General features: G+C 42.7%; 1 long non-coding RNA gene across 1 annotated transcript in view; it reads left to right on the plus strand.

Annotated features, from left to right (window-relative positions):
* The first annotated feature begins 4,175 nt into the window (after window positions 1-4,175).
* The window catches only part of LOC142786838 (uncharacterized), a 75,855-nt gene continuing 66,347 nt past the window's right edge, over window positions 4,176-13,683 (plus strand). Inside the window, exon 1 of the long non-coding RNA XR_012889178.1 lies at window positions 4,176-4,425. This is a non-coding gene — a long non-coding RNA (uncharacterized LOC142786838). The remainder of the gene's footprint in view (window positions 4,426-13,683) is intronic.

Consider the following 13,683-nt stretch of genomic DNA (forward strand, 5'->3'; position numbering starts at 1 on the left):
TGTAGAAGGGATGCATCCCTTCTGATCAATGAAAAGATTAGAAGGAAGGGAGCTCAGTGGCTGGCAGAAGTACATAAAAAAGATAAAAAGGCAGCTGCGAAATTTTGGAACCATTTAAACTCGCTAAGAAATGAGACGAGCCTAGAGCAGAGTTTTATAACTACAGCCCAAGGTGCTAGGCTAGAAGGGGACGAAGCTATTGAATATATAAGAACAAGGGTGACAGAAAAATTTCAACAAAGAAGTACTTTATGCACCACAACAGACAAGGACAAATCAAGTGGTGCAATGGCTCCATTTTCACAACAAGAGTGGGAAAGGGCTGAGAAAAGGGTTCCTAGTAGTACATCAACAGGCCCAGATGGCATTACAATTAGGCTGATAAAGACATTAGGTCCGAAGTCTAAGCAAGTTTTGAGAGAGGCAGTGAGTACAATAATAATCGATGGTGAAGTTCCCGCTGGATGGAAACTTAGCAGGATGAGCATGATTTATAAAGGAAAGGGGGACAAAGCTGACATAAACAACTACCGTCCTATAACAGTGACATCAGAGGTCTACAGGCTGGCGATGCAGATTATAAAGGAAAGACTACAGGCGTGGATAGAGGATGAGGGGGTGCTGGGGGAACTGCAGAATGGGTTTCGGAAACACAGGAGGTTGGAAGACAATCTGTTCTCACTGACGCAGTGCATCGAAATAGCAGAAAAGGAACACAGGCCCCTGTGGCTAGCATTTTTGGATATCAAGGGAGCGTACGATAGCGTGGTTCAAGAGGAATTGTGGGGAATACTGGACACACTAAGCGTGGAACATGTAGTCACTAATCTTTTAAAGGGTATCTATAAAGGTAACAAGGTAGTTATAAAGTGGGAAAAACAGGTATCCAAGCCTGCAGAGGTAAAACGGGGGCTTAGGCAGGGGTGCGTCACCCTTATTATTCATGATGTACCTACAAGGATTAGAGGCAAAATTAGAGGGAAGTGGACTGGGCTTCAACCTCTCTTTAGTCAAACAAGGAAAACTTATTGATCAGGCACACTACCAGCATTAATGTACGCAGATGATATAGTGCTAATGGCCAACAACAAGGAAGATTTGCAGAGATTGATGGACATCTGCGGTAATGAGGGAGATAGGTTAAATTTTAGATTCAGTAAGGGAAAATCAGCAGTCATGATTTTCAATGACAACGAAGGTAGTGAGCTTAGAATACAGGAGGTCACGCTAGATATAACAGATAAATACAAATATCTGGGCGTATGGATAAGCAATGGGACCGGGTATCTGAAGGAACACGAAATATACGTGACGACTAAAGGTAACAGGAATGCAGCAGTCATGAAAAATAGGGCACTGTGGAATTACAATAGGTATGATGTTGTGAGAGGAATATGGAAAGGGGTCATGGTTCCTGGGCTGACGTTCGGCAATGCGGTCTTGTGCATGAGATCAGAAGTTCAAGCAAGATTAGAAATTAAGCAACGTGGAATAGGTAGGCTTGCTTTAGGAGCTCACGGGAATACACCAAATCAGGGAGTACCAGGTGATATGGGATGGACATCATTTGAGGGCTGGGAAGCTTGCAGCAAGATAAAATTTGAGAAGCGATTGAGAGAAATGGGGGAAGAGCGTTGGGCTAGGAAGGTTTTCAGCTACTTGTACATGAAGAATGTCGATACAAAATGGAGGAAGCGAACCAGGAAGTTGACTGGTAAACACTTAGAAAACAGCAGGTGGCCAAACCAAAAGAACTATCGGTTAAGAAGAAAGTGAAGGAAACGGAGACTGACATGTGGAGAATGGGCATGATTAAGAAGTCCGCACTAGAGATCTATCGAACTTTTAAGCAGGAAATTGCCAAGGAAAGGATCTATGATAATACTCGGGGTAGTTCTCTACTGTTTGAGGCCAGGACGGGAGTACTGCGAACCAAGACATATCAAGCCAAATACGAAGGGGTAGACACAGTATGCAGTGCGTGTGGAGAGGAAGAAGAAACTGCCGAACACTTGATAATGTTCTGTAAAGGGCTTCACCCTATAGTTCAGGATGATGGCGCAGAGGTTTTCAAAGCACTGGGGTTTAGGGACCGGGAGGGCAAAATAAACTTTAAGCGAGTAGACTTAACTAGAAGGAGGTTATCTGATTGGTGGCTAAAGTCAAGGCAAGAGTGAAAATTAAATTAAACTCTTCACTGCAAAGTACGAATCCTCAAACTCACTTTTTAAGGAAAAAAAATAAATATAGTTTTGGGTTCAATAAGTATTACGGCTTGGTGGCGCTAGCCACCACCCGATCTAAAGGGTACAGCCATATCCATCTATCCATCCATCCATCCATCCATCCATCCATCCATCCATCCATCCATCCATCCATCCATCCATCCATCCATCCATCGGGTAACTTTGCGGAGGAAAAAGACGAGACGGCACGCGCTGCTCTCCACGAAAATTGCTCTCATGCTGTGTGGTGTTGACCCGTTTTTGGTAAAATCATTTTGATCGAACAAGTGTAGGGCAGTACATGGTACTTAGGCCTTTAAAATCTCATCCTTGAAAACCATTATGGAAAGGCCCACGAGCAAGACACGACGCCAACTTAACTCCGGTGATTTTTCGATCATGTCAAGGTAATGGTGTTCCTATGTTCCTGAGATACTTTTGTCACGAGAACAATAGCTGAAATGCTCAGAAAATTCGCAAATGATTTTAGTAAGCAAAACGGTGCGAAACTGAAACCCGACCTGGCGCCCTTTCTGCATATGACGTACTATTTTGTAAGAACCGGAGGCCGTATACTGGTGCCGCCAGCGCGTAGAATAAGAACTGTGAAAGCCAGACGAGTGAAGTACCGGCCAAACACCACCCAGGAAGGAAGAAAGATTCCCTCAGCAATACCCCTGCCAGACACCTTCGCCGTCGCCTTGTGGCCATCACAATTAACGCTAGCAGCCAAAGTAGCGTTGGCATCAGCTGCGGCACTTCCGTTGACATGCCAAACATCTCGTCACCCAGACAGTGTTACCAATAATGCTGGCAAGCGAAGTGAGCTTTGCGAGGAAACCTTTGAAATTCATTTGCAACAATCAGCACATCTCTCAAGCCTATAAATATGTATAAATGACGGAAATATAGAAAAGAACGTACCCAGCGAATTTCATTGAGATGCATTGACCTCGAAAGTTCGCCGGAGTTGGCCTGTAATAATATTGCGGTTATTCGCAGCGGAGCTGCAGGTGCGCCTAGAGATGTTAATCACTGTAAGGCTTTATAATAATTTGAACACACTAAATGCGTTAAACCATGAGTGGAAACTTTAATATAAGAGCCCCGTTTCGCTGTTCCGAACGCATAATCTTGCGCAAGCCACAGCACAAATACTCACTTAGCGTTCATTATCCGTCACCAAATGTAACAGTTTTAGTGGTGTACAGTTACTCATTCTCATATTTAGGTGCATGTTAAAGAACCCCAGGTGATCGAAATTTACGGAGTCTTCAACTACGGCGTAATATATGTAATCTTAAATAATCGAAATCGTCCCATTAGATGCTTCGCTCAGCTTATTCACTTTATCCAATATTAGATCTCCCGGAATTTTGGTCACTCTACTTCTTGACTTTTGCTTTTCGTGTTCGTGCCACGTCATGATACAAATGTATGCCCTCGCTCTTTATTTGCGGACCTTTGTTTGATAACCTTTGCATTCGTACTTGGGGTCATTTTTTACTTGTAAAGTATATTTTTTATTCTACATGTATGAATATCTGTCGTGTATTGTTGCTTTGCAAACTTGTGGCTGGGTCGGTACTTTGTCAATCCCTCGAGCTTTTAGTCCCGTGCTTCTCGACCTACTGAAAGAAAAGAAATGAAGTCTCTCACTAAGACAATTATAGCTAATTTAGGTGAATTAAACTAGGAGCGCCGGACGTAAACCCCGTGGCTTAATGTGCACCGGAGAGTTGCATGTGATGGCTTATAATGTCGTGGAACATGGTAAATCTGTTTCTCATTGTCACAGAAAGCCGAAATATTATTTTACCGTCAACCCTCTCCGAAAAGATATCACTGACCTTAAAAAAATAAAGTAATTCAGGCACCAACATGGCAGCAGAGGCGGCAGCGAAGCTCGAGGACTAAAACGCTACACATCTTTCACGCAGGGCTGTGGAATATTTCGTCCTGGCATCGTGCGGCGGTTTGGATGCGCTGATATCAGCCCAGCTATCTTCATCTCCTTCAAGAAAGGCCATTCCACGTCAGCCCTCGTGTGATTGTGACGCTGCCTGGACCATCGACTCGCATTGGTTCCTCAACCCCGACGAAAAACTACAAATTGACTGAACAACGCCCCCGTTCTTCACATGGCAGCAGAGGCGGCAGCGAAGCTCGAGGACTAAAACGCTACACATCTTTCACGCAGGTTTGTGCCCAAATTCCTGCTTGTTTCTTGAATTTTCGCCTGTTTCGTTTTGCTGCTGCTGGTGCTGCCACAAGTGCTCTGTTGTCTGTATTGACTCGTTGAGACATGGCGAAAGAGATAAGAGCACTTTTCGAGGAACTTAAGCGTGAATTACGGGCTGAGTTTAAAGGCTTCAAGGAAACACTCGAGCGAGACTTTCGTAATGAGCTGAGGGAAATTAAGTCCTCTGTGGCTTCCTTAAATACTGATTGTGAAGAAGTAAAGGCTGAAAATGTAAAGCTCAAGGCGACCAACGCTATGCTAGAGGCCACGTGCGCTGATCTTGCTCAAAAGGTGAAAGATCATGAGAGTAGGCTGCTACACCTTGAGCAGTATTCTCGTAATGCAAATGTGGAGCTCAAAGGCATCCCGTACAACGCCACTGAAAACCTTATAGATACAGTGATCAAAATTGGCGAGAAAGTAGGTGTACCACTTGAGGAAGCTGATTTTGAGTCGGTGCACAGAATACCAACCTCCAGTCTAACAAAAAAGAACGTAGTAGTTCAGTTCGCACGGAGGCAGAAGAGGGACTGTTTCCTCGAGAATGCGCGTGCTGCCCGGCTCAAGAGCTCTGACGTATGCTTTGACTCGGAGGAGCCGTTCTTTGTTAACGAGCACCTATGCCCAGAGCTGAAACGTCTACTAGGTCAGGCTACTGCACGCAAACGCGAAACTGGTTGGAAATACGTTTGGGTGCAAAATGGCAAAATTTTCGCACGGCGCATGGACAACGCTCCAAAAATAAAGATTTCATGCAGTGGGGACGTTGCTAAAATGGTCAACCCATTATGAAAGCTGGAAAATAAGACCAATGTTCCAAGCTTTGAAGGAGGCCTTTGTGGTGCTATGGCGCATCTTATCATGCCATTCATATGTGTTAAGGAGACACATAGTTGTATATGTTGCGATAGTGTACCCGGAGCAAAGGCCATATGCGCATGCGCTGTTCGCCACCCATTTGTTCTCTTTCCGATATTTGTTGCCTGCTTTTTTATTTATTTTTTTTGTCTTGTGTGCTTTAATTTTGGAAGTACTGGTTTGTAGTTGCCGCTTTTGCTATTTTCTGGATTGTTTGCGTTTATGCTTGTATCGCGACATGAGTTGGGAAACAACTTGGCTGCGTTTTTCTGCCCTTGTTGATGAAATCTGTAGGCACAGTGATATTTTTCGTTGTCTGTTTCTCATTTGGAAGTATGTCACTACTTGTCTGCAAACTGACAGCACTTCTATGTTGACCCATAATAATCAGCAATGACTTTATCTTGTATTAGTCCAACCACACTCAAGTCGGATATTGTTGAAAAGTGTAAATCACCATTAACATTTTTACATATGAACATGCAGTCATTACGCAAAAAATATGACTTTTGCATTTTAATAAACAAGTTCGGGTTTTCCTTCTCGGTTATTATGCTGACTGAGACGTGGTACTCTGATCTTGATACCATACATTTAGACGGCTACAGTGCCGTTTCTTAGAATAGGAAATTGAAAAGGGGATGCGGCGTATGCATGTTCACAAAACTGGGATTTACCTATGACCTCCTCGATGACTTTTCTTGGTCCACAACAGACATTGAGGTAATTTGTACAAAATGCGACAATGCTGTATTTGCTGTCGTGTATAGGCCCCCTGATGGTAACTTGAGCGAATTTTTCACGTTTCTAGAGGCTATTTTTTCGTTTGTAAACGTAAACCAATACTCTTAAGTTTTACGAGGTGACCTAAACATTGATATGCTGACAAAAACTCCTAAACAGGGCGAATTATCTGCGATTCTCGATTCCCATTTTTTGTTTAATGTAATAACCACCCCCACACGTATCACTGCAACTAGTGAAACTCTTATCGACCTTTTTATTACTAACCTAGCAATTAATGACCTATTTTCTGGTACCATTAATGTGACACTTAGCGACCACTTGCCTGTCTATTTAGTAACTGATACGTACAATACGGCAAAAGAATTCACTGTAAATATAATATATCAAGACATCAACGCGGTTACACTGTCGCAGTTCCGAGATGAACTCGCCAGAACAAGCTGGAACGCAGTTTTTGCGTGCTCTACGGCTCATACCGCATATGACCATTTCATAGAAATTTTTTCTTCGGTATATAAAAAACACTTTCCGTACAAAGAAATAACTAAGCCAAACCGCGCACGTAAGCCTTGGGTAACGTTAAGTATCATGATGATTGAAAATGATACGTACGAAAAACAAACTGTACCAGGTGTTCTTGAAAAATCGCGATTTGAATGCACTGAATGAAAGCGTTTAGGGCCTACAGAAACAGTCTTTCAAAAACTTTAAGGCAAGCCAAACGCGACTATTACCATACTATTTTTAACGGTATCGTAGATGTCAAGCAAATGTGGAAAAAACTAAACACAATTATATCTTCAAGTAATAGGACGCCCGGTGTCGACGAAATTACAATTGATAATCATATATTTAAAGGAAAAGCATTAGCCAATAAATTCAATGGGTACTTTACTTCTTTGTCAGAAAGTACTTACGACGGAAATGCATTAAGTTACATGCCAACACCTATAGCCTCCTCAATATTTATTGACCCTACGGAGCAAACTGAGGTAAACAACGTTTTCATGAAACTTAAAAAAAGCAAAAGTGAGGACATTGACGGCATAAAAATGGAACCGATTATCTTTGTTATTGATTCATTATCACCCTGCCTGACGCATATTTATAATATTGTTTTAAGCACAGGTGTGTTCCCTAAGCGGATGAAAAATGCCAAAGTTGCAGTGCTTTATAAAGGTGGTGACAAAAATGAAATGAGTAATTACCGGCCAATATCGGTATTACCTATATTTTCAAAGGCTCTAGAAAAAATCATTTTCACTAGATTGTATAAATTTTTGGACTCGCATTCTGTGATTACAACAGCACAATATGGGTTCAGGTCTGGCGTATCGACGGAGACAGCGCTGTTGCATCAAAAAGAGTTGATACTGGGTAACATTGAAGCAAGAAAGCTAACATTAGGCGTATTCATAGACTTTACGAAGGCGTTCGACAGAATTGATCACCAAACCTTGTTAGAAAAATTGTTTTATTACGGGATTAGAGGCATCGCGCTCGATTTAATAGTAAGCTACCTTAGTGATCGGTACCAGTGTGTGTCTATAAATAGGCAAACACCTATGCTTAAAAAAATCAAACGTGGTGTACCACAGGGAAGCATATTAGGACCTCTTCTATTTAACCTTTATATCAATGATATTGTAAATGTGGATCACTCAATAACGTACATTATTTATGCAGATGATACAAGCTTATTCTTTACGGGAACAAATATAGACGATTTGATAAAAGCAGCTAATAAAACGTTAGTCAATTTTTCGAAATGGTCCTGCCAAAATTCGTTACAGATCAACAGCTCTAAAACCAAGGCCGTTCTTTTCCGTGCGAAAGGAATGACATGTACGTACACACAAAAACTGATGCTAAATAATTTCAATATCGAACTTTCAGAGACTGTCAAAACTTTGGGCGTCATCTTTCATCAACATATGTTCTGGAATTCTCACACTGAACAATTGTGTATTAAGCTAAGAAAAGCCCTTGGCGTGCTGAGAAGGTGTCAGTCGTTTCTACCGCTCCCCCAGGAACTTCTTATCTTTAATACGCTTTTTTGTTCTCATCTACGCTATTGTCAGTTGGTATGGGCTTCTGGAACTGAAACATCAAAACAAAAGTTGTATACACTTCAAAAAAGCGCTTTACGGGCTGTTGCAAATATAGGTTACAGAGAACACACATCCCATTTATTTGTCAAGTTTAAAGTTTTAAAATTTTGTGTTGCATATGAACATAACTTGTTGTTGTCTTTGAGGTCTGAAATTCGAAAGAATTGCGCAAACCTGAGAGGCTTAGCACATTTACAGCAGAAAATTTTGTTGCGTCCGATGCGGAGTTCTGAACACTGGCACATCCCCCGACCGCGAACAAATTACGGACTCCAAATGCTAAAGCACTCTGTTCCCCATATACTAAATAAGTTCAAGCTCACAGAACAGCAGTTGCGTCTCCTTTCAAGTAGTGATATATTAAACCTGTTTGTATAAGGAGCTATAAACCCAGAAAAATTGCACCCAGTACTTGTAAATGCATGAAATTTTAAGTGTACCCCTTTCTTTTATAGCGTCTCATTTTGGTTGCCTTTTTTCCCAATAATCGTTTGTTTGTAAACACCCAAGTGTGCATCTATTCTGTACTTCATAAACAACCACTAGAATGTACAAGGCAACAGAACAACTGTTCTGTTGCCTTGTACAAATGGGTGGTGGGGCTAGTCAAGCTGCTATAGGGCAGCTTTTTTCCTACTTTCCATGCCACAATTGTTTCTTGTTTGCGTAAATCACGGTGTATCGTTGTGGTGAAATAAATGTCAACTTTCAACTTTCAGCTTGCATCTGCTAGCGGACCATAATCACAGGTATTTGCAGTGTAAATAAATTTTGCCCCTTTAACCTACATGGGGCCCGGTGAAATTGCAACTGTTTATGGAAACGAGAGCCTTGCTTTTCCAGGTACTGCAAACTTAATGCTCCGTGACCTGTACTATCAGCAGAAGCAAATTTTATTTTGGAAACAGAACTGATAAATAGGGCTACCATGTTGCAGGAACGACTTGCGGACAACTACAAGTCGCACAATTTAGGCAGCACCTCTATTTCTACATGTATAACGAGTGCGTCAAATACTAATTGCCAAAGTAACGTGTTATACTAGTAACGGTGTTACTTATAACGCGTAACCACCAACACTGGAAAAAGGCGGGCGTTCTTGCACTCATCACAATTATTACGAAGTACCAGATTTCTCACAGTGTGGCTTGCCGCACAATATACAGGGCGACCTTCCGCCGCTCAGTGGTGTACAATTCATGGGTGACAGACACTGCTAGTGCATCAGATGGAAGTCTTTCGTAGTCTTCCTCATTTTATTCGATCTCATGCATAATTTTTTCTACAGACAGAAAGACTCCTCCACTAAGTGATCCACGTTGCCACCCTTTGGACTCTTCAAAAGGCTAAGCTGAAGCATTAGGTTTTGCGGAAAAGCATAATCCAGCGACACTGGATCAACCTTTTTTTTTTTGTCGTTGACACCTTTAGGCATTTCAGAGAAACCCATCGCAATCACCGATTAACGAAGCACTTATTAATAAGCTACCGCCTGTGAAAAAAACAAAAAAAGCAGTGCATCCGAGAAAAACCCTGCGAAGTGCACCGCTCACTACCCACGCCGCTGCCATTAGCGCCCCTAGCGGCAACGGCGCGAAAAAGGGCTTTCTCCGGCCAGAGAAAAGCGCTGCGCTCATCACACCTCCGCATTTTAGCCACCCTAACGTGGCTTATGGTTGTTGGCTGCTGACGTGTGTGGTTGTGCATTACTGACACAAGTTACCAAGTTACCGCTTGCGCGCTGCAGTACAGACGCATGCGACAGACACTGCAGCAGACAGCAGGGCACATGGGCATGTTTTTTCTCGCGTAAGAGCAAGATTCACGGCCAGCATCTTCAGGCTGATCTGAAGGAAAGTAATTTTCTGCAGACACCACGACAGGCAGTAAGGCGCATGGGAATCTAGCATACGCAGGATTGTTTTCGCGCACGAGCAAGAATCACCACCAGAATCATCTGGCTGAAATGAAGGAAAGTAATTTAAGGCGCACACCGCAGCAGACAAAAGGACGCATAGAATTCAAAAGGGTGCATTTTTTTTTCCGCGTACGAGCATGAATCACCGCCATAATCTTCTGTCTGAATTAAAGAAAAGTTTTTTTTTTTTCGGACCACGCAGCTGACAGCAGAGCGCATGGAATTACAACGTGCGCATATATTTTTTTTTTTTGCGTACGAGCAAGAATCACGGCCAGAATCTTCTGGCTGATCTGAAGAAAAGTATTTTTTCGCGGATGCCATAGAAGACAGCAGAGCGCATGGGATTCTAGCGTGCGCATATTTTTTTTTTATCTGCGTACGAGCAACAATCACCGCCAGCCCTTTCTAGCTGAACTGAAGAAAAGTATTTTTCGGTGGACACCACGGCAGACAGCAGGGCACATGAGTTTCCAGCGGGCGCATGCTTTTTACCGCGTACGAGCAAGAATCGCTGCCGGAACCCCCTGGCCGAACTGAAGAAAAATATTTTTTAGAGGACATCACGGCAAACAACAGAGCGCATGGGATTCCATCGTTTGCACGCTTTTTTCTTCGTACGAGCAAGAATCACCGCCAGAGCTTGCTGGCTGATCTGAAGTAAAGTATTCTTTCTGGGACACCACGGCAGACAACAGGGCGCTTGGGATTCCAGCGTGCGCATTTGTTTTTCCACGTACGGGCAAGAATCACCGCCAAAATCATCTGGCTGAACTAAAGCCAATTATTTTTTTTCGGACACTATGGCAGTCAGCACTGCGCAATGGATTCAAGCTTGCACGTGTTTTTTTTCCTTTCCGCGTACGAGCTAGAATCACTGCAGACTATTCTGGCTGATCTGAAGGAACTTAATTTTTGGTGGATAGCGAGACAAAAAGCAGAGCGCATGGGATTCGAGCATGCACCAGTTTCCTTCTCTTTGTCTCGTACAAGCAAGCGTCTCTCATAATCATATGGTGGTTTTGGGACGTTAAACCCCACATATCAATCATTGTCTCGTACAAGCAAGAATCACCACAAGAATTTTCTGGCTGAACCGAAGAAAAATAATTTTCAGCGTAAAATACGGCAGACACCAGGGCGCATGGTGTTCCAGCGTGCATATGTTTTTTTACCGCGTGTGAGCAAGAATCACGGCAAGAATCTTCTCGCTGATCTGAAGGAAAGTATTTTTCTTTGGACACTGCGGCAGACAGCAGAGCGCATGGGATTCCAGCATGCCCATTTTTTTCTTTCCGCGTAGGAGCAAGGATCACCACCTGAATCGCCTTGCTGAACTGAGGGAAAATATTGTTACGCATGCCTGGGAAGAAAACGAAGATGGGTGACCATGCTGGCTGCCCCAAGTTGGAGGAAGAAAGAAGACGACGACACTGCGATCATCAACCTTGAAGCGGAATTAATGGCCGTTATACTAGCTATACGTAAACTTCCTGCGACTTATTCGACAGCTGTGATAGTGTCTGACTGTAATTCCGTGTGTTCATTCTTATCATCGTCGTCGACATCAGCAGTACTAGAAACTTTTAAATCATTAATCCCAGCGAACATTCGTCTAGTGCAAATAATATGGGTGCCAGGCCATCGTAGTATATTTATAAACGAGATGGCTGCATCACCGCCAGCATATTCTGGCTGATCTGAAGGAAAGTATTTTTCTTTGGACTCTGCGGCAGACAGCCGGTCTAGGTTGTGTAGCTGGTCTAGGCTGGGCCGGCCTAGGTTGCCGAGTGGGCTTAGTAAAGGAATGTGCAATTAATTAGGCTGGTATAAATTATAATGTTGGGGGATTTTAACTAACATTCTCACAGATAAAAAAATTCCTCGAAGAGAAAGTTGAACAAGTTGATGTTCGGACGGGAGACTTACTGTGGTTTACGGCTGAATTAGTGTTATTTTCACGTAACAATATAAACAAGAGCGCGTTTTCTTCATTATTCAAAAACATTACCCGGAAAACAGTGAGACACAATATACCTGTATTCTTAAGCTCGATTAATTTGATATGCAGTGAGTATTTGTGCGACAATCCGATTATGTTACTGACCAAATAAAAAAAAATATTAGTAAATTATTTCGCACATGGTTTTGCCAGGTGAACGTATCCCCCTTGTGAAATTTTGCGGCACCATCATTCAAATAGGATGGAAAGGTGGGCTAGTTGGTAATTCATGATGGTTCAGCGAACTGGGAGCGCGGGGGTAAACACAGACACAAAGCAAAGAGGAGGCACACAGCACGAGCGCTCGTGCTGTGTGCCTCCTCTTCTCTTTGTGTCTGTGTTTACGCCCGCGCTTCCAGTTCGCTGAACCACCATCATTCAGTAAGAGGGCAACAAATATATTGTTACGGTTCAATACCCTTTTTTTCACATAACCTGCACATACCACAGCTCGGCTCATACCATATATATATATATATATATATATATATATATATATATATATATATATATATATAATAATGGGATATGGTACAACGGGAGCGTTGCCAACAAGGATAAATATATTTAATTCTCAACAGTTTCTGAAGGGGTCTTCCCATCGTGAGGGGATGAGTTATACTAACACAGACGTTCAAACTTCGTTGCTGCCGCGTCCCTCTCACCTTGAAAGATGTTTGCGAGTGTGAGAAAAAACTGAAAAAAGACATACTGTGAATGCTGAGCACGAAAACAAAACCAGCCTGCTCAGCGTTCGTGCTCAGCGTTCACAGTGTTTTTTTTTTTAGTTTTCTCTCATTCTCGCAAACATCTTTCAAGGCGATAAGGAAGCGGCAGCCACGAAGTTTGAACGTCTATGTTAGTATGACTGCCAGTTGGGCGTGTTGGTAAAGGTTCATGATGAAACAAGCGTAAAAAATACACCCACTCAGAGAGGACACAGACAAGCGCTTACTAGCGACTGAAATTTTATTTCGAAGCTAACACTAATAAATACATCACACGCATGTACGTCATTCCCGCCTTACCCTGTCATCATCAACAACGTATGCACTCCCATAATCTATGGAACACAGCCAGAAACAAGCATGTGTCAAGAACTAAGACAAGAAAAAGTAAAACAAAAAAAAAACAAAAAAAAACACGGAAAACAGAAAAAGCAAAAAAAAACAAGAAAACACTGGGTTATGTGACGTCCAAAAAAGCAAATTCCGCAACTGTTAGCAGAACTGACGCTTGACTGACGCTAGTGTCCCCTCCTTTCCTTATTCTATACGCTTCCATTATTTCTCTCGTCGTCCGCTTGTTGTGCCTGTCAATTATTCGTGCGTCGGAAAATTTCGGTTGGCAGGTGCACTCCATGCTGTGCATCGCTAAGTGAGAGCAAGGGGCCTCCTCTAATGAACTCTCGTGTTCACGAAGGCGCACATTTATACACCGACCAGTCTGACCAACGTATTCCTTCCCACATGTGAAAACAAGTTCCGTATACAACGTCTGTTTTGCACTCAACGTATCTCCTGCAATGCTTTATGCTACATCTGTTCGATTCTCCGGTTCCTTCCTTTTTGACTAGCCTT

The sequence above is a fragment of the Rhipicephalus microplus genome, unplaced genomic scaffold (genome assembly GCF_043290135.1).
Source record: "Rhipicephalus microplus isolate Deutch F79 unplaced genomic scaffold, USDA_Rmic scaffold_34, whole genome shotgun sequence".
NCBI lineage: Eukaryota > Metazoa > Arthropoda > Arachnida > Ixodida > Ixodidae > Rhipicephalus > Rhipicephalus microplus.